Source organism: Coturnix japonica, chromosome 1 (genome assembly GCF_054131305.1).
Source record: "Coturnix japonica strain WE chromosome 1, WE-NBRP24, whole genome shotgun sequence".
NCBI classification, from domain to species: domain Eukaryota; kingdom Metazoa; phylum Chordata; class Aves; order Galliformes; family Phasianidae; genus Coturnix; species Coturnix japonica.
In genome coordinates this window covers 40,503,878-40,528,735 of record NC_140663.1, presented here as the reverse complement: position 1 = coordinate 40,528,735, position 24,858 = coordinate 40,503,878, and the positions used below count along the sequence as shown (strand labels likewise).

General features: G+C 41.1%; 1 long non-coding RNA gene across 3 annotated transcripts in view; it reads left to right on the top strand.

Moving 5' to 3' along the window:
- The window catches only part of LOC107311555 (uncharacterized), a 98,660-nt gene that overhangs the window by 38,147 nt on the left and 35,655 nt on the right, over positions 1–24,858 (top strand). The gene's annotated exons all lie outside the window — the stretch shown is intronic.

Here is a 24,858-nt window from a genome sequence, read left to right as displayed (position 1 = left end):
AGTAGTGAGACTGGAGCATCCTGAAGTCTGAACAAATAAGTCTGCGTACATTTGCATATATTGCAGTACATTTGTACTAATAAGAAATGTGAAGTGGGTGTAGCACAACAGTTGTTCAGCCTGGTGGGTGCATGGAGAGAGTTCTCACATGGGAATGGGGCATCTCTGGGAGCAGTGTGCCTGGGCAGGTGAGGCAGCAGTTGGATGCAGAGAAAAAGCCATGTCCTGGCAGGACTGTCAGACAGGATTCCAATGGGGTTATGGTGCGGCTTAGGTGGGAGTGTAGTTGGGAATAACACAAATAGTCCAGCCCCTGACAAAACAACATGAGACATAAAATGAGTGTAGGTTGGCATGCAGTGACTGTAAGAATAGTTTGCTGGGATGTCTGTCCCAAAGTGTAGAATCTAGGTCTTGAGAGAGTATATAGCTGTGTTAGGGCCTTGTTCTTACCTCTTCTGTTCCCCTTCTCCATCATTTTCAATCATCTTGGTCTATTGAGTTTTAAGAAAAAGAAAAAAAGAGAAGGCTGAAGGAGTGATTTGTCATAGAAAAGAACAAGGCATGCTGCAGGCATTGCTTCGATAAAGCTGACCTTTCAGTTTTCCAGTTCAGTTTGTTACTCCCGGATGTCTGGAGATGCCTGAAGAGCCTGATCAGTGTGGACTGTGAATATAGGTTATTGGTGCCCTGCATGTGGGTCCCTCAGTTCTGGTGCACAACTTAGCTGTTGCATGTCAGTGTGATGAGAGGTCAGAGTACCCTGCACTTTGAAGTGCTGTCTTCCAAGCCCTTTGTTCTTGGCAGTGCTGGATCATTTCTGTTAACTGAAGAACTAGGAATGCATCTTGCTACTTCTTACGTATGGTGACAGGAGTGAAAAAACCTCCTAGAATACCAGGAAATACAGCACAGATTTTCTGCAGCAGGATAGCCAGATAATAGCTGTGTCCCAACCAGCCCTCTCAGATTATCTAGTCATGATGGGAAATCATCAAATCTTCCTTATTAAGGGCTGATAGGAGCCAGTGGAGTGGAGACAGAGGGCTGCCAAGGGTAGATCACCATTAGGAAAGTTTGGTTATAATCAGAAGCAGAGACAAAAAACAGCAAGGCTTGATGACCCTTAAAGATATTACTGATAGTTTGATCTGAATAGACTTTGGCATAAGGACTAGCGATACACTGTTGTGGCTGAACTACCTTGTCAGACTACCAGTCAATGCAGCTGCTGATTTTCAGCCTGACTGGCCTGACACAGCTTCTGAATTTCATTTGCTATGCAGGTAAGCTCTTAGACCATATGTCTCAAAACTCTCATGCCGCCCTGCATGCAGCTCTACTTCTGCAGCAACTTTCTGGGCCTTTGATCAGGAGGTTTATTCCAAAGAGAAGTCAGACAAACACAGTGTCCCTGTGCAGCTGCTCACCTCTGTGTAGCTGAGGAAATCAGTGCATGTCTTCAGGTTCTCTTGTATTTCTTTCTTGGTGTGAGGCCCAGTTTTTGTCTTGAATGTTCAGCAAATGGGTTCTGATAAATGGAGAATAAGATCAATACTTAAGAATCTGGTGGTGTGGGCAGAATAGCTGTGCCAGCCCTAGCCCTGAAGATCCCAGCAAGCACATCTGCTGACACAGACTCTCCTGGATCCCCGCCCAAGACTGTCACCCAGCACCTCCAGCTTCCTCCTGCTCCTTGGCCCCATGTAGGTTGTCCATGTGAGCGTTACGAGGTTGCTGATTGTGTTTGCCATGTGGGAGCAGCAGATGGAAGATCCCATGTGATGTGTGTTTCACATCCAGGGATGTGTATGCTTCTTGTTAACCAAGAGCTCCTGTCCTATATAACAATCCCTGATGCAACTGGTCACCCTTTCCCCAGTGCTGTCAGTGTCTTACATTCCCTCTTTTGCACCTCACAGATGCTATGGCTCCTCCAGCAACAGTGCTGTGTGTCTCCTGCTGTCTTCTCTTTGCATATGGAAGAAACATCCATTCCCCCAGCTTGCCATGCAGCTTGGCTCTTCAAGGATGGACAAAACTTGCAAAGCTGAGCTAGCAAGGCAGGGTGAGATGGCGATGGAATTAGGGATGGAAGGTGTTAATGACTGCCTTGAAGAATGCTGAGCATTCATAGTAATATGGAAGTGCATGAAAAAAAACCTCAAAAGCTCAGGTCAACAGATTTAGCCTCAGTTTTCTTGCTTTCTTTTAAGTTTTCATCTGTTAGGGGGGATATGTTCCTCAAAAATGTGAAGATTAATCAGAAATGATGTCCACAAACTACTGCTCTTACACAAACAGAAAATTACTGTTGGGCAGAGTACTAGGTCATGCTTTCCTTGGCCAAAGAAGTTTTGGATTGTTCTCTGTGGTGGCAGGTGCTCTTTGCTTGCATCCTGATCTTAAAGTAAAGCTGTCTTCTTTCCGTCTTGCACAAAACTCTTATTAATAGAAGCTTGGAAGCAGAGTGGATCTGATACACTATGAGAAGCTGTGCAAAAACCTGTTTTTCTGGATAGGGAAACTGAGGCGCAGACAGGCTGGGTGCTAAAGGTTACTGTGAATTTATGATTTTGGGTCTTTTGCCTTGCCTTTCAGCTCATACTACTGTTTTGCAATGTCAATAACACCAGTGTGATGTTTTTGATTGTTTAGAGCAAGGTATTTGCCTTTCAACCAGAAATATTTACCAAAGTAGAGTTGTTTGGACTGCTCATACCTCCTGTGCAGGTTGATGTAATATTAGATTGATGACTACTTTATAGGGAGTTTGTGTGCTGATACATAGACTTTTACAGGTTGCTTTTTATTCATTTGCTGGCTACAGCTTTCTTTTCAGGATCACTTAAATAAAGAGATTTTCTGCAGCTAAGAACATCAGAGGGAATCAGTGTTCTCAATGGAAAAGAGATTAATTAATTATCCAAATTAATTGTATCAGAAGCTAGGAGCAATAATATTGAGGGATCTATGTAAAAGGATTTGTTAGATAAATTGAAACTATTTAATATGCATACACAGGTTGGTCCCTAGTTAGAACATGTATTTCAGTCAAGCTAAATGCTGGCAGGGACACTTACCTCTAGACTAGGTTGCTCAAAGTCCCATCCAGCCTGTGTTTGAATGCTTCCAGGGAGGGGTTTGGTTGCCATATGCAATATGTGGGATCTCAGAACTGTCTCACAGGGACAGATGAGTTTTCAGTTCTCCAAGTATACAATGGTAGTGTGATGTCTGGGCTCTGGCACCACTACAACATCATTCTGAACAGATGTTTGGAGTATATTTAGGCCAGCTTGGGTGTCAATTCATGCTGTAATTTCAATTCTACAAAAGGGTTATTTAGCAGGGTGTGGAAGCCAGATGTCTAAATTCCACTGACTTTCAAAAAAAAAAAAGTTGTGAACATAACTTCCCTTTGTGTTTTTTGACAAAAGCAAGTGTGGAGTTCATGTAGTTTTGCTTTCTTCCCCCCTTGCTCATACAGTCTCTTTCTGGTGTTAATCAGAACTATTGTTCTCATCTGGGCTGGTCCCGCAGAGTGGCGAGTTGTTAATCAAACAGTGCATGCCATCTGCTTGAAGCCATGTACAGTATGCTAGGGTAATCAAGGATAAGTGCTCTGTAGTCTGCTCTGATTTCCTGTTATCCTCTCTATTTTGTGAAATGACAGCTTCCCAAGCTTGTTTAAATAAACAGAATTGAAAAAAGAAAATACTTGTTTTGATGGCTGGGTGTCGGGGGTGTATGGACCAGGGCTTGTTTTCCTTTCCCTGGGCATGATGAAACAGTACCTCATAGGCACCTTATTTTACTTGGCTGTGCTCTTTAGTTTCCCATTTTCTCTTACATGGATGCAAAACAATGTAAAAGAACATAAGCCAGACAGTATTTGGGAGGTTCCCATTTAAAACAAGACTATTCTGGCACGCAGATTTGCACCAGACAGTTGAAAATATGAGTTACAACTACTGTAGCTATTTTGACACAAAGTTCTACAGGAAATAATTCTCCAACTGAGTTTTCCTTGAGGTGCACAACTCTTTTGAGATCTCCCTTTCTTTCCAATATTTGTTTTATTCCCATTGCTTGTACTGAGCCAGTCCTCTTCTCAGAGACAGCATGATCACCACATGTGAGGAACGGGCGAACATCTGCAGGAGGGACAGGGCCTTCCTCAGGTGGCTTAATGTGGGCCTGATGTGCTGTAGGGCTGTGGGGTCAAGGCTGCTGTACCCGTGTTGGTGTGGCTGTGTCAGGCTTTCTTATCCATTTGGTATTTCAACTGTTCTTCTGTGAATTTTGTTGCCAACTGCTCACAGCTCCCATTCTTGCTGTTGCACTGCTTTTTCTGCTGTGCTGTCTGGTCCATTGGGACAATTGTAGACCTAACAGGACTGGGAATGGATTCATCTGCAAAGAACCCCTTATTTTGCTGGGCTGTTTTACAGGTGGATCAGATCTCCGATCAGATTCATTGCATGGCTGTTCAAGCAGCTTGGCTGGCAGAACAGAGAGATAAGATGGAGATGTTGCTCAAACCAGCTGGAGCAGCACTGCTGCTAGAGCCGAAGCCCATCTATTATTGCTCAGCCATGAAATGCTTGGACCGACGACATCCCTGCTGTCCTTTTGCCTAGATCATTCAGTCTTCCATAATGCTGAATGAGGAAAAGATCCTTGTTTATGTTTGTAAGAGTGCCATCATTTCACCGACTCCTCCAAAGAACCTTAAGGACTTTTTACAGTCCCTTTCAATGAGTAGTCAAGTCATGCCTGAGAAATTCAAACCAGATTCCTGAATTTGCTGTTAACAGTAGAATCCAGCCTCAAGAATGAAGCAGGGTTATAGGTAGAACTATTAGATGACATGGATGATTCTATGTGGATGCAGGATCTGGATTTTGTAGCAAGTGATATCATGCTGAATGTTCATACCCTCTGTTATTCTTTTTCTCTTGTTTTCACAGTAGGCAGAACTGAAGTCACTTCAGTAACAGTTTTTTGGCACTGGAGAATATTTAAAGTTGCAGTCTTGCTTTCCTTCTGACCCATAGATATCATTTGAATTGAAGAAGGTGGCAGATTGAGATTACATTCCAACATCAGAAATCTGTCTAACGATACAGCTCTCTAGGAAGGTGTTTAAAGACGTGGTTGTTATTCAAAACTTAAGAAACTGAGTTATGCTAAGAGGAGATAATAAAAAATAAAATCAGTAGAATATTATGAATTGGTAATATAATAAGATACTGTACTTAACATAAAAGCCTTGGGTTTTTTGGTACACATACATTTTTAGACAAATTTATGTTTGATTGACTAAGAAAAAACATCTCCATGGGTAACACTGCTTGCCCTCTGCTTATTGCTTGATGATTAAATGAGATTTTCATGCATTATTTTTTAAAGAGCTGGTCATAAATGGCTTCATAAGGACACCTTCTTAACAGTAGTTACCTCTGCAGTTGCATCCACTACATCTGTTTATTCTGTTATTGAAAGCACGGGTGTTTTGTACTTGTGGTAGAGGCTGAGCTTTGCACTATGAGGGTTCTGTGCTCTGAAATATGCATTGGCTTTTCAGAAACAAGCTGGTGAGCTAAAAAGGGAGGCAACTGGTTCATGCACAAGCTAGCAGACATAATTTCGCTCCCATTAGCTCTGAAGGGGCTCCTTATGTTTATAATAGTTTGTTTTTTAAGGAAATAAGTGGTCTTTTTCCTTTTTAAGTGGTTCCAATGATTGCAGATCTATCTAGGAGTCTGTGTCAGAAGAAAGAAAAATGGTGCTTTCCTAGGATTGTCCACACTATTGAGGATGAACTTGCTACTGTTATGGGGTTCTTCCTTCAGTTCATGATTTCCTATACTCCCAGCTTTTATTTTTCAGAATTTTTACTCAGTCTTTCCTCACTTCATATTTGTGCAATGAATTGTCCCAGATCGTAGTACTTTGAGCTCACAATTATTGAATTAGGTGTTATCTATCTTGCTTTTTTTTTTTTTTTTTTTTTTTTTCCCAAGGCCATTTTGTGTTTTGTTTGTGTCTATGTTGAGGCTTGCAATGTTTTGCAGCTTGTTTTCATTCAAAAGGTACCTCCACTACTTTGTCAGACAAGACAGGAATGAAAATACAAGATAAACCAATACAACTCTGTCTATCACAAGGCTATCTAAGGCACTGCTATAGTGCCATAAGGAAGCTTTGAAAATTACTATTTGAATACTTTTTTCAACTTGTTTTGAACTCATCATATAAAATCTGTAACTAGATTTTCTCACATTTGATCATGGGAGTGTTCTGTAAGACAGTATCCAAAGTCTTGTCACAGTGACAGCTGTATCATCTCTGTTGTATTTCCTACAGGTACAAGTTTTCCTTCTAGCCATCCTGAAAAATGGACTCTGTGCTTGTTCTTCAGTCCTGTAGCTATTCATTGAAAATAGAAGTATTGACATAAGCAGATCTTGCTAGAATGAACAAAAAGTAAGCGTTCATTCAAAGGCATGTCTTTATTTGCTTAAAATTCTAGGAAAAGGCCAATTTGTTCAGTAAATAGAATTTGCTTGTGACCTTCTGTACAACCTCTCCATGTCCTCAGAGCTGGTGGTGCTGCAAAATATAGATCTCTCCTGCAATTAAATACTTTGAGGTTTCTGAGAAGATAACGTTGGTTGTTTCCTACCAAACTGGAAGGAAGCTGCATCTTTAATGAGTGTGTCTGGATTACAGGATGTAACCAAACAAGTCTAAGTAATGACAAATTCCCTGTTTCAGAGGCATCTTGGAAGAGTTCTGGATAAAGATTTTGTTTTCAGCAGCTACCAAAATTACATTTCTCCTGTTGTTTTGTTTTTGAATTTTAGTTTCTGGAAGCAGCTGGTTGATATTTCTGTCAGGTAGCTATGTATGAGTTTCATGTATATGCAACTTTAAAGTAAATGTATAGCCCTGTTATGTGAACCCAGTGTATTCTGCAGTACGTGTTAAGCCACAAAATACTGATAATAGTATTTTATTTGGTAACATGAGATGTGTCTGTGGCTTCTCTCCACATATGAGTAGGATGATCTATTTTTTTTTTAGCTTAGTGGAAACAGTAAATGACATGGTGGAAAACCATCCACTGGAAACATGCAAAGTCTGTTCATGGTGACAGGCCATGTCAGTTCCTACCTCAGTAGAGACAGACTGTCTTGGTCACCTTATTTCCTTCTATGTTTTTTAAACACCACTTCAGACCCTTATGGTAAGAAATTCATAGTTGGTTCCTCTTAATTTCACATCTTCGTGGGTTCAAAGACATGTAAAACATCTTCATTTGCAATATGTTTAAATCATCAGACTCTTGTATCTCTCTCTCTTCCAGTAAAAGTCCTTTGCCTGGAAGCCTTGACTTGGTACTGCAGCTGCACAGCATTGTGGAGCTGCTGTAACAGAGCCCAGGATGATCTATTTCACTGGGCAGTTCTGATTTCTACACAGCTTGTTTGGCAGTAAAATGAGAGGTTGTTTAAGGCTTTTGCTCTGTTAGTGAAGCACACTAGTTTATCTGTTGCAACATCTCCTTAGACTAAGGTTATTTTTCAGAACTGTGGTCAACTTGAATGCAATAAAAATGATCAGAAGTCTCAAAAGCACAGTCTGTGATGAAAGACTGAGAGAACTGGGTTTGTTCAGCTTGAAGAGACTGAAGGGAGGTACGATAACAGCCTTCAAATACATGAAAGGTCACTGCAAATAGGAAGGGGTGAAGCCTTTGCTTGTATCATACTTCTTGGCTTTTGAACCCAGCCCAGCAAGATTACCAGATCTAAGGTTTGTGTAATAACAGTACAAGTCATAAAGCTGTGAAGTCTTTGGTACTGTTGTCAGTCCCTAAGCCTGCAGAGAAGTTGTTTTTTTGCTGGCTGAAACTGAAATCTCATCTGCAAGTCATTGCTTCTGAGTGGCTGCAGGAACTGGTAGGTGCTACCTGGTAGGTCTCTAAAGGCAGGCAGGTTCTGCTTTTACCCTCTATTTATCTTGTCCTCTCAGCACTCTCTCACTCTGTTTTGGGAACCAGCTAGCATTTGTTGCAGCTGAGGTTTTTAATTTCATGGTCAGTTGTGTACTAGAATTTGGGCTGTTTTGTCACAAAAATGGGTTAACTTTCAGTGAAAACTGCAAGGAGAAAGCAGTGTAGGAAAGTAGTGTGTCAGTGCCCGTAAGGAATAGGTGTGGGTGCAGTTGACATTTACCAGCTTGTACTGGAACTCAATTGGTGTGTTTCTGCTTGGAGAGATTGCAAAACTGCCCATGTTTTAAACAGCTGATCAGTAGTAATCTTTTCTTTATTGCTAGAATAAAGAGTGACACAACAGTGGGGGACTGATAACCTCTGCTCTTGTGCACAAATGGGGAAAATCTCCCTGTTGAAAGATGCACACTCATATTTATTTTTCCCCAGGTTCCAGGAGGCAGAGGTGCTGCCTCTCCTAAAGCCTTTTGGCTCTCATTCACTGTGCCCTGGCAGTTCTTATTCAGGTGAAAAATTGAGAGAGAAGGCTGACTTCAGAGCACCATAGGACTTGCACACTGGCTCCCTGTTTGCTGTTATATCTCCTCACTAACCCTAAGGGCTCCCGGAGCTCAGCAGCAGCAATGTGTTCAGAGCCTGGCTTAGGTTAGGCAGCAGACTCTTCATCAGTGCTGAGTGCTTTGTCCACTTCTTTGCCCTGCAGTGGCAGTGCTGTTTGTTCTGTTTGCCCAACACATCACAAACTGTTTCTTTCATAAGATCATGGGAACTTGTCCCTCTCATAATTTCAAATTCCCATTACTTAGGCTAGATCAGTGAATGCCTTTCTATCTCTCTTCTCTTTGTTTTTGGGCTCACTTCTCTGTCAGCCATGAAGAATTACTATTTTTCAGCATTGTGTCCACTTTGCCCTTGATAATTCTTGGTGTTTTGACATGCCGTGTTGATAGAAGAGCTTTCCTGAAGGGTCTTCTCTATCAGCATACTGGGAATTTTTTCCCCACCTTTCTAGATTTTAGAGAGACTGTAACACCAAAAAAAGAGATAAAAGAAAAGAGTAGTGGATCACCCTCTCTGGCTTCGTGCAAATTCTGTCTCCTTGCAAAATTTGTTACAGCTGATTTGTCTGGGTTAGTTGATCATCTTTGCTGACAGGAGTCAAATTAATTACAAATGACCCTGAGAGATAAAGTTCCATAGGTGTCTACTGTCAGAGAGGAAAATCACATTAAGAAATCATCGAATTAAGTGGAGTAAACACGAGAAGTGGTTTATTTATTTGTGGGTTGCTACTTTGATCCATTGTGCTCTTGCTGTGTACACAGTTACAGTGAAACAGTGGCTGTATGGCTATTGCTACAAAGGACAGTTTTAGAGCTCACAGGACTATAAGTCAATGGCCACATGAACTGGCTAAGCCAGACTCCAATGTAGCCACCCCTGTGGTTCCCTGTTCCTAGGCACTGGCACATGCCCTCATGTTTGTACATGCAATAAGGGGGGGAATACATCCCTGAAGAACTAACTTGGGCAAAACAAAGGCAAAATGTCTTTTTCAGCTGGGCAAATTCCCCATTCCTGTCCATTGTTATGCTGTGAAAAACATCTTTCTGTGCCAAAAGGAAATGGAGACATGGAATGGGAAAAAGCAGGTGAGCCCATGATGTAAGGGACAGCTTCTCTGGGAGACAGAGGCAGCTACTGTTAAAATGAAATGTTTATTGAGAATGAAGTAGGGCAGTTGACAACAGGTCATCCAGCAGGATACTTGTGCACGTATCAATGTACTTCCATTTGCTACTCACAAAGTAATTTTTCTTTTGACATCTGATGTGAGGGATTGATGTACACAAACAACATAATTCTGGTCAGCTGAGAAGTTTCTTTTAACTGTGTAGAAGACAAAATTGTCACAATTTAATGTGGATCCATCCTGTAACACACTCTTACCTATCATGAGACCTATTGTGCAAAATAGATATCTGGTGTAACCGTATACCAGCCTGAGCTGCACACAGCTGGTGTCACACTGAAGTCATCCATTATTTTCAGAAGGTTTTTCTTGTCTGGTCTCCCTAGCTTCTTAAAAATAGGTTTATATTAATAACTTTATGGTAGGCATTTTATGTTGAAATCAGTTCCTACTATATTGGGATTTTAGTCCATCCAATAAATGTTCCCTCTGGTAAACAATAGAACACAGCACTCACTAAATTTAGAGGGGTGATTCTTAGCCTTAAGTTATTTGCCAAACCCTCATTCATTTTGGCAGTGTCAGCTGGCTTTTAAGTAGTAAATGAATTGCTGAGTATGTCTAAAGAAGAGCCTGTCAAATGATTGGTATTTGAATTTGATAGCTTCATCAAGAAAGAGATTCCAGCACAAATGAAGGAAGACTTTCTTCTTTGTCAGTCTCCATAATTGAAACTGAAGCTGCTACAAATTACATCTTTCCTCTGGTGGGAGCCACTCATGTGGGTAAGTATTTTTTATGCTATGGCCCTCTCTCTGCTACTGATGGTTTTCCCTGCTCACTTACTCAGACTTCCTGTGTTACTGATTTTAATTCCTTATGGAAGTACAGTGGCGTAAGGAGTCATCTGTGCTGGTGTGGTGAGAAATCTAATGAATGGATTATGACAAAGCTTTACTTTTATAGTAACCAGAGAAGCTATGAAATTAGCAATTGATTGCCTCACTTTTCAATTAGTCTGAACGCTGACAGAAATATCACTGCTCTGCTTCTCTGCCTTGCTAATGAGGGAAGACCGAGCTACTGGGAGAGATTCAAGCATCATGATCTTCACTATGTGCTAATTCTGTATTTAACCTGGGTTTTACCCTTCTATGTGGGATGCATTGTTACACCTAAAGCAACTAACAGAGCTACACATTGAAAGCACTGTTATAAGCTACCTTGGGTGGTTTTCTATCAGCTTTTAGCGCCAGGTTGGTCTGGTGAGTGTACTCACACAAAGGGATAATCAGTCTTTTAACACCTTCCTAGACAAGTCTTCTGACACTCATTCTTATGTGCTGCTTACCCGTGCTGATTCTCTCTTTGAATAATTGGACAAAAATGGGAGACATAAAAGCTTTGCTTAGTATTTGTTATCTCAACCTGCCTATAATTTCTTCATTTTCTTTCTTCCCTACATTCTAAGCATCCCTCAGAAATCCAGAATTCTGCATACCTGTTGCTTGATTGCAGGAACACATCAGGTGTACAGTGTTGGTCTGAGCTGCAGAGCGCAAAAAAAGAGGAAAGATGCAGACATCCATCTGTATTCCTATTTGAGAAAACAGTCTGAAATGTAAAGAAGATTCTTCATCTTGTAAGCTCACCTTGTTCATTTCTCCTTTCTTTTTCCTTCATTCTGATCCTACTGTTGAAAGGATTTATTTCAGATACAAGGTGGCAGAAAAGGCAAGTGGCTGTTAATTGTTGGGTTGGTTTTCCATATGACCACAGCTGGGTCTGTAGGTTGGTAGAGCAACTCTCCCAGGGTTTTAAGCAATACTCACTTGTGTTTATTTCTGGGATTCTGTCACGGTTTGAATGAAAAATCCACCTGTGTCCGTGACAGGGGGCTGTGGTCCCCAGAGGGGCCCTAGGCCGAAAGGAAAAAAAAGTTAATTAGGAAAAGAAAACAGCGGCAATGATCTAAGGAGGCACACTTATTTACTAAATACTATATCGAAATACAGGATAACACAATATAATACAATATAATTGAAAATTGAGCTAACGAATCAAGCAAAATAGGAGAGAGAATGTGTCCCGTAACTGAGAGGCCTACAGTGAAATCTAGGTGAGACGGTGAAGGCTCCCCCACACACTCCCCTGAACGCCAGAACTCGAAAGACGTCAGTCTAGTCTGAGACCGAGTTAATATAGAGTCCAGGTCCCATGACCTATCATGTTGTTCTCTGGGAGATGTAGTCTTTTTCTGTAAGTTGAAGATTCAGTAAAATTATTCATACTTTATATGATGTTATGATGTTGAATACTGATAGCAAAATTAAAAAATTATTAAACCATGACAGATTCCTTTTTCATTTGTGCACTTGATAAATGGAGGAAAAAAGAAAAGAGGAAATTAGCACTTCTCAGCAAGTGAATTACTTGTGGTTTGTTGTTTTGAAAATGAAAGCATTTATATTCAGACTTAAAACACCACATTCACTTCTTGATCAAATCTAAATGGCCATGTGATTGCATGCTGTCTCTTCCTTTGTGAACATCTTGCCTATTTAGACAATATGTAGATGGTTTATGTCATATTAGACTATGGCAAACCTGATATTACTTCCTTTGTGTAGAGGAATAAGAGAATTTTTCACCTGCTAAGACTTCTAGGCAGTAATTCTTGAGTAAGATAAACATCTTGTCTGCTTCTGTAGTTTGCAGTCCTTACCAGCTGCTCAATTAATTGAGCTCCTTAAGAGACAGAGAAACATTTCCATGATACCGGTGAAAGGTGTCACCTCATACACTTCTTTCTTCTACTGTAATCTGTAAGAGCTCTTACAGCATAGAACATGTTGTAATGGTCACTGCTATGTGAAAAAGCTATTTTTTTCAATTCTCTCTCCTTTCCTCTTTCTACTCTTCCTCCTTCCATGATCCGCACAGTTCTTGCTTGGCACTTGTCTTAATCTTGGCCATTTCAGTTCACTGAGATCACAAAAATCTGTTGCAGCTCTAGAAAGTGGATATTCTGAGTATTTAGTGAGTCAGATCAGCTTGGTTGTACTGCCAAGCCATGCAAGGTATGGAGCAGCAAGACACAGAAAGGAATGGCGGAGGAGGCAGCCCACCCATTTTAGCAGCACGTGGTTAGATCAAGCCAGCTGCAGTGTGAAACCTTACCTGCAAGAGACACCATGCTTGAAGTCTGCTGAAGTCTGGAAAAGGCACAACAAAACTGCCACTGGTCTCTTCAGTCTTCTAGTAAGTAACTGGCCTACTCATCTGCTTTTGCTCAACAGCTGTTCTGAATGAATTAAAATCATCTCCTATTTTCTTTCCTGGGGATAAGTCCAGCTAAGAAAAATTCTCAGCAGACAGAAGATTGATAATAGAATGTACAAACAGGAGCCAGCGAACCTCAGAAAGAATAAAGATGGGACTAACGTGTCTTCTTATCCCTAGGAGAGGGTTCTCTGTTTCATCTACCTTGACTAAATTAGGGCAGCTACTGTTTTTAGCATCAAAGATTTTAAGTGCACATGGAAAAGTACTGTTTATTTTTGTAAGAAGCACATAAGGATTGTATCTACATACAAAGCAACAACCCCAGTTCACCCCACTGAAGCTCAAGTTTGCCACCTCATCCTCCTTTCCTGGCACTATGAGAGTGCTGGAGAAATTGTATTCCTTGTAATCAGCTACGTTGCCTGCTGTGGCTACATGCAGCCTCAGGCTGGGCATGAAAGTATGCTGATATTGGGAGTGGGACCTTACTGTAGCAGGGTAAGTTAATGCACATGGGTAAGCTCTGATTAATCACCTCTGGCAAAATATACAAGGGAGTTTTTGCTTTGTGCTTCAATCACTGTGCAGCATGTATGTTTCTCTGCCTGACAAGTGATGGTAGGAGGGTGAGTCCATCAGTATTTGTGTAGTACTCTTAGTACAGTTGCTGCATCTTGAACTGACTCACTCCTGATGGTGAGCCACTGCAGGGATGCATATGGGCACAATCATCTTTCCTCTTTATACAGAGGTAACTCTTCCAAACAGCAACTGGATGAAGTGCTATGTTATTTGAAGGTGTTTGTACTGTCTCTGCCACACTGCTGATATCCTTGCCATTTCTGTGAATAAACAGAGCTCAGAACATTTCTGTATCAGAACATGTTCATTTAACAGTTAAAATAAACTGCATTTTATTGTCTTGTACAGAACAAGTCATCTATCAGCCTGATGCCTTTGGTAAATATTGTTTTAGGTTCATTTTAACTACCAGCATTTCTCCTCTGGTAAATTCTCAACAGACAGGGTTTAGGATGTGGTACTTAGCTGAAACTGTCCTGCTGACAGATTGCAGTGACCTTGCTGTGACTTCTGTTCTGATCTCACTGGCACTGCTGGAATTTGACACACTAGAACATGAGATACTGTCTCCATTATGCTACTAATTGGTATCCAGAGCATTGTGTTCCTGACTTCTTCACCATCTGATGTAGGTGGCAGATAGTTCTAATTTATCTTTGCCATGTGATTTAGGAGGCTCAAGTCTCTATTGCCAACAGTTGATGCCTTTATCCACACATGTGGCTGTCTTTATCCTATGCAGGTATACAGGTTGACACAGGCTTGTGTTGTAAGCATGATCGGTCACCTTACCTTCTTATTTATTTATGGGTGATCATCTGGAATGGAAGGAAATTTTTTGATCACTGGACATGGATAAATGACTCTTAATAATTTTCATATGCAGCATTAGAGGCAAATCTTCAAATATTTTATGTTTCAAACATGCAGCTATATCTTTTATTTCTGCAAGGATATGTAATCTTTGGAATGCACAGACTAGTTTTTATTTTTGTCTAGTGGAAGTCTGAAAAGTAACAGTAAGAAAATTCATGTTCTTAACCAAGTATTTCAAAGTTTGCCCTATAGGTAGTATTTGTCTCTACAGAGATTTCTTTTGGTCCAATAATCACAAAGCTAGACAAACAGATGCACAACGTGAACCAGAGTACAGCTGCATGTGGGATGATGTCTGTAGCACTTTTCCATAGACAAAAACTAAAGACAGTACTTTTTGAAAGTCCAGTTTTGTCAGTTCTACACGTTGGAATTTCATGGTGTTAATTTAATCATTAGGAATGCTTATTATCCTGAAGAATCTGACTTGCAAATGCCTTGATTTCAAGGAGGAACAAATCTGACCCAAAAGGAGTGCAGGAGGTAGCAGTAAACAGCAAACTTCCCGCCACAATTAACAGAAAAATAACTTGTGGATTTATTACTGCAGCTTTGCCAGCTGAAAGTAATATAGTCATTTATTTCTGGCACTGGTTAGACACTGATGGCTACATCTATGGGAGGACTTCAGCATTATCAGAGCAGTGCTTACCTGGTAAGAGTCCTGGCTGCCAGAGTGGAATTTTTACAGCCTGTTGCTTGGCCCCAGGCTCTGGCGTAATACATGGAAAGGCACACAAAGGTGTCTCAGATTGAGATGCAAAGCAGGCCACAGCTACCTAAAGCATCAAACACGAAGTGGTGAATTGCACAATGTGAACCCGAGTTCTTTCTACTTCAAAGGAATGTGCCTAGACCAGATGAGAATCTGTATCCTCTCTGTGGATGCCTCAGTTCCCTTTAAAAATTGAGTCAACAGCCACTAGTGTCTAGAAGTAAGAACGCAACTTGTGGGTAGCTGGAGACAACTCCCTACATAAGAGACTTTTTCTCATCCTCTATTCAAGCACTGTTCCTGCATTTCATGCTAATCTTCCCACAGCACTGTCAGTCTGTCTGAAGAGTTCTACATGGACACAAACACTTCAAAATCTTAGAAACAATGTCAGGGCAACTGATAGGAAAACTTGCATGGCAAACCACAGAGCAATTCTAAACATAGATAGGAATGCAACTGACATTGCAACTATGCCATATTTTACCTTTTTCTGAACAAGGAAGGATTGGCAAGCTACAGAGAAAAACTTCTGATAAATTAACAAAGTGAATTAATGACTCACAAAGTGATCTAATGAGACTGTTACGGAATGGAGCTCAAGCAGGAATGTTCAGAAGGAGTTTAATGCACAGGACATGTTCAGAACACAAGCTCATTCTTTTGTACTTTCATTGCCATGATTATTTTTCACTGGCCTGCAAATACTGTTAGATTTGAACAAGCAGATACTCTTTACTGGGAATCACTGAAGATCAGTTTCCCAGTTTTATCAATTGCGTTTTTGAGTACAGGTGGACACAAAGTCAGATACATTTCTTCAATGAAGACGTGAAAGAGACGGGCTCTTAAAAATCATGTCTTTTCCTTAACCTTAGTCACAGAACATAAATTGGAGACATATAGCAATGTTATCATCTGCTGAGTATAGCTATTACAGTTCAGTGCAATTCTGTTATGATGATACAGCTGAGTTTAAGCTTTAGGCAACTATGATGTATAGTGAAAGACTGATGTCTGGTAGTTTTGGGATGTAAGAAAAGACTTTATATGCAGTTTGCTTATTTGATTTTCCTAGTTATTCATATTTCATATTATGGTTGAAGAGTATGTTAGTTGCTAAGCTGATTTCCTTGAAGGGCAGCTGTGAAGGCTGTGCTTGGCCTATAGGAGTGAAAGGTAAAGCACTGGCGTGGCATATTCCTGCCAAAAATTTGTTACCGTGGAGCCAATTTTTGTGGTGTCAGATTTCTTCATCTTGCTTAAAAGGAGCAGATCCGCTTTTCTGCCTTGGTAGTGCCTCCTTGGCTTCACTTAAAAGGAGTCCTGATCCCTGCACCTATTTAACTGATGCTTCTTTTTCTTTCTTTTTTTTTTTTTTTTTAGACAGCCCCTCTAAGGCTGTCATGAGAGCTTTCTAGGTTCACCTTGTGCACATAGAATACAGATTGTTTTATTCCACTATTGAGCACTTAGGTCTTGAAAGCACACCGGTTATTTTCTACTTCCTATCTTCAGTTGTTGCTCAAGCAGTCGCTTTTATTGAATTGCCGAAGCATTGCATGGCCAAAGGTTGGGGAAGCTATAAAACTACAGGTAGCTAAAAATTCTCCAACATAAATACATGTTTGAGGAATGATAACCTATCATCAGAAGCTTTGCAAGTCGAATGACATACTCTGTTAATCATTGTGAGTAGTCTGCTCTGAAGAGTTCAGATATTGTCACTAAGGAGTGGTCCAGTCCACCCCTTATTAGAGTGATGAAACTGCTCTACTTCAGAGGGCTGAGGCCAAACCCTCAAGGTACAACCAGTCAGCCTGCATTGCTGGGGTGTGGACCCTTCCCTGCGCCCTTGTGAGGAAAGGAAATCAAAGGTGGTGCTTGTAGAAAAGCAGAAGTTGCTCCACCAAGTGGCAGTTTCCACAGGCCAATTGTAACCTGGTAATACAGGGGAAGACCTTCTTCTATGAAGCATGAGTTCTCCCAGGCCTTGATGCTGAGATCAGTTATCAAAGCACTCCCAGGTCATCCACCTCTGCACACCTGAGCCAGGTGATAGATGGACAAAGGACCATGTTTCTGTTGAGCACAAACTTGTGTGGATATTGGTGTTGGCTGTTCATTCAGGCTTAGTGGTGGCTGTGCAAGGATAAGCATAAAAACTTCAAGTGTAAACTTAAGCCATAGAGTACATTTTATTGCATTTTAACCAGCAGAGTGAATTTGCCTAAAGTCCGATGGCACTTTTGGATCCGTTCTCTGTTGATTTCAAGGAGAATTTACCATATTGTTGATTTGTAGACCAGAAAGAGTGGACCGGGTGAATTCAGGGCAAAGAGTACTGGGGGCAGTTCTCTGGTAGGAGGAAAGGAGTTATTTTTGGAGCTGATAATGAAGCAGCTTAATTAAAACTATGCTGTGAGAGAAGCTAGAGAAGAAGGGATCTCTCTAGATTCAGAAAAGCAGCTGTGAGAAAGCCTCATATGGGTGGGGAAAAAAAAAAGAAAAAAAAAAAAGCAGAAGGTGGGTCTGTCTTTATTACAGCAAAGAGACCACTTCAATGGTGTTGAGCAGATCTGTCCCAGAGTGACCCCTCCAAGGCATCCTGCTTAAAACAACCCACTTCACCTCTTTTATCAGGTTGGTCAGTGCAGCTCGTGCTGTTAGAGGAGAGAAGAGACATGGACATCAGGGTGTTCAAACAAGATCACATCACTGCTTGAGAAACTTGATAACTAAGAGTCTAGACAGGCATGATGTATGCTCTGAAGGTTCAAATTTGAAGCATTACTAACAAAAAGCATTTAATTATCATCTTGGAGCCTGGCTCTCACCCAGCACTGCCTGGTATCAACAGCTATCTGTTGTCAGCCGTTCTCTGCTCTCTAAAAATAGATGGAGATAAAGGCCATGTATGCAAAGAGCACAAAAAGGCAATATTATTATTATTATTATTATTTCCAGTGAAAAAATCAGTAGGTATGGGGACTTTTTCTTGCAGCTCCGAGTCTGAACAGTAATGCAGTAGTCAGAGGGACTCCTGACAGGGCTAAGGGTTGACTACAGCAATGACAGTGGCAAAGGTGTGGCTTAAACTGCAGACAGAGGAGTGGAGAGTGAGGCATGTTACCTGCTCAGGAAAATATTAAATGTTTACTCGTGGCCTATAGAGATTCACAGATATGTTTATCTAGAAAAGGAAGGTGAATTAAAAGATAAAGTCAGGAATAACTGTAAGTAGAGTGAGAATCTTATGTAGTGACTCTGCTTGGAAAATGTTGCAATCCCCACTAAGGTGACTATAGACTTGCTGGCCCCTCCTGATTAAGTGGTGAATTCTCTTGGGAGCCCTGATTTGGCCAGCTCCTTTGCTGGGTAAGCAAGGAGCGACTTGGCTGAGAAACTATTATTAATGCTCTGTTTGTAACCTTGAGAAGGTCTCCACAGCAACAGAGGCTGCTGAATAGAGCTGTCCATGACATTTTGACAGGAGAAGTTTTCCACTAGAAAATGCTGTTTTAATGAAAAAGTGTTGGGGAGAATGATCCGGTGCTGACAGTACTTTGGTCTGAAAAAAAAAAATAGGGGAAATCTGAAAAATGTCTTGGAGAGTTTTTATCATTTTTAAGCTCACTACCTTTTCTCCTGGGACCTTTCGCGTGAGGGATCAAGACTACTGTCACTTCCTGTATGGGAATAGGGGTTAAATTCCCAGTTCATCTCCTTCTTTTGCTTTCTTATTGTTGATGCTCTTCTGAGAAGGCTCTAAACAAAACAGTACATGGGAGAAGCTGTAAATCCTCAAACATGTGAAGTATTGTTTTTTTGGAAACTATTTTAGGAAAGAAAAACTCTGAAATAAGGGGAAAAGAGTGCATTGGAAGAGTGTACTGTAATTACTTGCCCATTCTGCTTTGAGTGGTTCATTTTATATGATATAAAAAAATCTCATGTTTAAACTCAAGTTTCTTGTCTGCTTTGCTCTGGATGGGTTATCTTCATCTGGTCCTAGGTGTGAATTACTGGATGTAGTGATGGCAAGAGATGTATAATTGCATATCATATCCTCTTGCTGGCATTACTCATTTCACTGAGTAAAGGTCTAGGGACCTGCAGGAGCCAACCAAGTGATTTGTCTCTTTCCCAGTTATGGCTTTTCTTCTTATGAAGCCAATGGAGAAAATTGTATAGATAACAAATGTTTCCATAGAGGCAGCTTTCATGGTTCTGCCCTGTGACTCCTTCCATGCTCATTTGGTATTTAAGAATCCAAATAAAAAATGAAGCCATTAATTCTTTGCTGTCAGAAAAGACAGGGAAATACACAGCTGGCTTCCTCACTATCTTCAGCAAGGTAGTTATTTTTAACTACTACTTATTTTTAACAGGAATCCCCTGGGATTTTTGAAAATGGGTTTTGCACTCAAGACACTCAGTCAGATTTCCTGATCATTCCAGTCACTTGACTGCCAGCTGTCACTAGCTGCCATTTATTTGTGTATCATCTTTCCCCACAGTGCTCTGCTTCCCAGATAGCAGTAGCCAACCCCTGTGGCTTGCCTCATGCTCCACACCTACCTGATCTCTGGGAGAATTATTTCTGACAAATTTCTGACAGTTGTCAGACACCCACATACTTCATCCTGCACCTGACTGTTGGCCAACCCAGAGTCACCAACTGCCAAGGACCAGTACTACCCCCTTTCTAGGAGCCAGCCACCAATTATGCATACTAGTGTGGTGTGGCATTGTCTTATATAAATTTGCCATTCAAGAGTATGCCAAGTCATCAGAGGTGATTGTGCCACATGCAAAATGCTGGGGATAGCAACAGGAGTTGTCAAATAACATGTCAGGAGAGCATGTTAGATATCTAACTGGGGTGGCAAAGATGAATAAAAGGATGTAGGTGAGCAGAGAGGTGAACAACTCAAGGTAGCATAGCATTGTGATTAGCACAGCTAATAACATCCTAATTAGTATCCTAAGTAAGCAGGGCATTTTCCTATTACCACAGACTCTCTCCTGCTTTATGTTCACTGTGCTTATGTCTGCTTTGGATATGTTTTTCCTGGAAAACATCTCTGCTTACCTCAAACTACGTCACACCATAAGGATTGCATTTGCTGTGGCCACTAAGTGTATTGACTCTGGTGTTAAAACTGGCAAAGGGGCAAATGATATTCACTTTGTCAAGGCTGACTGATGAAAAAAGGAGCAAAGCCAACAGCAAATGCCAGCTCTGATAGGAGGCTGACGCAAAAGAGGCTGAGGAACTGTATAGGACTGCTGCCCTGCTTATATAACCTGGAATATTTTTTGTAAATGCTCAAACTGACGTGCATTGAGTTTTGGCATGTGTTTGTCAGTGCCCTTATTTTATAGCCTTGCTGAAGACTCATTGACAGATGGCACTCAAGAGAATGCTTTTTATAGTTGCCAGTGTCCAACTCAGATACAGTTTCTGAAAGCAAAAGGTGTTTGGGGGTGGAGGGATTTGAAGTACTGCCAAAGCATTTAGTGGAAGGTGCTTTAGTGGTACTTCATACTCTGCAAAAACGGAAGGTATGTGGGAGATGATTGAGGAACATCTACTCTCATGGATGTTGAGTCACCATGTTCTATTAGAAAGCACTCAGCATTTATGATATGGAAGGATAAGAAAAAAAGATTCTAAAGGACGTAATTTGTATCCCAGAGCAGTGTCTATCTGACCTTATATGCTGGGGAATAATTTCTTGTTATGTCTTGACCTAGTTCTTGCCTGGAGACTACGTATATTATAAGTGAATTCAGACACTGGCTGTCTACTGCTTCACAGCACCTTTCTTCTTGGTGCCAAGGAGCACTGAAGCTCCCTGGAGGGGCTGGGGCTGGCAGTGAACCCAGTGCAGGCTGTGCCCTTACTGATGTGTGCTGTCCCATGGCAGCTGAGCATACTGGGCAGAGCTGAGTTCTGGCAACAGCACCCATCAACAACTCACATTGTGTTAGCCCAGTCACAGAGTTGATCCAGGTGTTCGTCCAATAGGAAATGGAGACAGAGCCAGAGGCAGGACTGGAGATAAAGCTGCAGTGTGGATTTGAGTCCATGAGGGAGGCAGGGCCAGCAGCCTGACAGTCCTATGGCTTTGCTGATGAGGGGAATGATGGCTGAGCTGAAATGGTGGCCTGTGCCTTGGGCAAGACATGGGCAGAGGCCCCAGGTGAGGTTCACTGGGATCAGTAATGATGCCAGTAACATCTTTTGGTGCACTCATGGTACTGATGCTTTGGCAGAGAAAGGTGTGTTTGTAATACAATATGGTTTGTATGCAATAGCCATCCAGTTTTTCCAGATGAAGAAAATGGAGGTGATTTTGGTTGCAGGGAAGCTGAAGAATACTTTGTGTCTACTTATGGCTTTGCAGTTAGGTAGATAAAAGTGCATTGTACATTTCTTATTATGTTTTCTTAAAACTGTTAACTCATTGGAAGCATCTGGATCTCAGTGTAGCTCCTCTTCTTAGCTCTAGGGCTGAAGGATTAGCAGGTTCAGACTCCGTACTGCAGTTCTGGGAGGTTGGACATGGCAGTCCAGCCATTATTCCCAGTGTTCTGTCTGCTGGGTGATCTGCCTAGGAGGGATTCAGTCTCAGGTTTAGGTATTTGGGAACAAAGTGGCTGGCAGGCTGTAAACATACATTTTCAAGGGGCTTATTAATAACAGGCACTTTGCTCTTCAGTTGTGTGACGGAGTTATACCTATTGCTGAAGTGACACAAGTCCCTGAAGTCACTTCTGTGGAAGTCTGTGACAGAGACAAATTTGGAATCCATTTATTCTTCAGAGTGCTCAGCTGCAGAATGGTCCTTTATCTGTTGGAAACCATAGATCTGCTTTACCACGCACCTTGCAACTTCTGGAGAATAGAGGAAGAAGGCTGAAGAGCCAACAGTCTTCTCTGGAAGACATCTCTAAATTGGATCTTGTGTGCACTGAGTGAGGCACAGGATTATATTGTTGAGCAAATTGTAAAGTGGGTGGAGATAAAATAAGGTAATACAAGCAGCTGTACCATTTCCTAATTCTTTTGTGCAGCATCTTATGTTTTTATTTTCCTGCATTGGCTTTGTTCTGTGCCATTTCACAACACTTAGAAAAGTAAGTAGAAAACATTTCGTAGTAAGGGGTCTATTTTATGTGATTTTTAGACACTAAGAAGAAATGTTACCAACATCACAATGATATTGGTGCCTGAGTAAGCTATTTGAAACCTTTAGATTAACCGGACAAATTCACATCCTTCCTGAGAGGGGTGTTTGTCCATTTCCTGCTTACTGCAGTAGAAGGGTGAGATGCCTTATTTGAAGGGTACTACATCCTAGTAGAGTTAGATCTTCATGCCCTTTGTAAACTTTTCTTTCCTGTTCACTCTAACTTTTTCACTCTAGCCCATCTGGTTTAGTTCCAGAATTCAACCCTTAAGATTCCTGACCCAGCCTGCCCTCCTCCCCATCTTCTATTCTCCTGTGTATGTGAGAAAAGTCTCCTCTCACACCAGGATGCTCCCTGTTATGCTTCCAACTACTCCCCCCAGATATGGGGACGTGAAGTTTTTCAAAGGAAGAATTCATCTATGCTTTCTAACTCTAGTAAAATGTGAGCAAATTTGGCTTTACTTTAAATTCAGTCTTAGACGCTGTTGCACCATTTAAATTGATACTTTCTTAAAGCATATGTGCAGCTGGAATATTTAAACCATAGTGATGCAGATCTGAAAAAAATAATTAGAACTAAAGCGCCACCATAGAATAGGAATTGTCAGACAATGCTAATTATAGGTGTGGCAAGCAGCTGTAACAACCAACATGGCAATTTTTGCTGTCTCTCCCCTTGTTTTGCAATTTAATGCTCTTACACTCTGTTGCCTAATTTTAGAGCAAATGCACATTAGCAATTTGCAGCCAGGTAATGCTTGTAACCATATGGAACAGAGATTATATTAAAATGGGAAGCAGAGGAAACACTTTCCCATGTGGTTGTGACACTACTTGTTCCTGTCCTCTCTAATTACTGGCATTTAGGGAAAGCAATCATTAGAGGGAGGGTAGGAAGGAAAAGCCGGGGGGAGAAGGTGGAGCAGAACAGTGTGCCAGAGTGTCAGAGCAAGCGGTCAGTAGGTGCTCCAACATAAGTAGGATGAGTGAGAAGTACAGTTACTGTGGGGATAAAGCCAATGTCAGAGAGTGTGGGGAGCATAGGAAGGGAGGAGAATGCAGAAAATGACTTTGAAGATACAAGAATGACAAGAATGAGCAAGAGAAAATAAATAAGAGCTATGATCTGAGAATAAAACCCACCAACATACATGGTGTTCCAGTCCCGTTGAGAGAGCGAGCTGTCTGTCCCAGAAATTGTGATGAGGAAAATCAGCTGGTACATCTGAAATGTAGTATTTTCTCTGAATAAAGAGCAGGCAGAAGTCTAAACGCAAAGTATTGGACTGAAATCTATGCTCTTCATACAGAAAGAAGAAAAATAATTTGTGTTTGGCCTTTAGTATGTGAATCCTACTTGATGCTTTTACTCAGCCCATAGCATCTGTCTCTACTTTCTGCATATGAAATCCATGAGGAGCTTCTGCCCATTTATTGGGGAGATGAGAGACTACAGGGCTCAAATATTCTTTGTGTAGCAGCTCACAAGTGCCCAACTATGCGAGTATTAGGATGTAAAAGGAAGCACATGTATAATTTAATTGTTTGTTGTTTTTAATATAGTCCTGACCAGTGTGAACAATAAAGACAGGCGCAGGTCTGGATCTTTCAGTAACAGTTCATTCATTTTAAACTAAAAGAGGGGAAATTTAGATTAGATGTCAGGGGAAAATTTTTCACTGGAAGAGCAGCAAGGTGGTGAAACCGAGGTGGTTTGAGGACAGCAAAGCAGAGGAGAGGAAAGGAAAAGAAAGGAAACATTTAAAAAAAAATGAGGCAGTTATATTCATTTCAGGAGCTACATTGAATTTTGTAGGTAATATTTTGAGAGGCAAAAAATCTCCATCTCTCTCTAAAATATATAAAATAGCCATGTTACTTAAAGGTGTTCATATTCCCAGCAGAAGCAGAAAAGAAGTTAGGCAGTACTGTGTGGGAACCTACCTGGAGTCACAGGCTCTGGTGAACTTTGACAATCTTAAGCTGCCTCAAAAACAATAGTACTATATGTTTAACAGTTTAGACCTGAAGTCTGTATCCTTCTCATCACTACAAGAGGATTAATTTAATCATAGCACAGTATTAAGTCTTATAGCCCTGCTTTTGAAATATATCAGAAAGGAAGGTCATACATAGCTGAAAAAGTTCCAAATGATGGAAGTCTCGGAGAAGAGCAATATACAATTGGCTTTGCTGTGGTTCTACAAGAGAATTACACTGGTTGAGGTGTAATTCTCCTCTCTTGTGAAGTTCAGCTGTGTTTAATACCCTACTTGCTCACAGCATCGTCTTTCAGTCCCAGGAAAATAATTCAAGTCAACTTTTATGATTCTGGAAAAAAATCTGATATTTAGATTGGCTGAGTAAATGGAGATATTTTTGAACTGGCTTCCATAACTTTCTGTAAGATAACAGTTGGTTTTCAGCACATAAAGCTGAATAATTAGGCAGTCATTACTAAAGCCAGAACTATATGGCT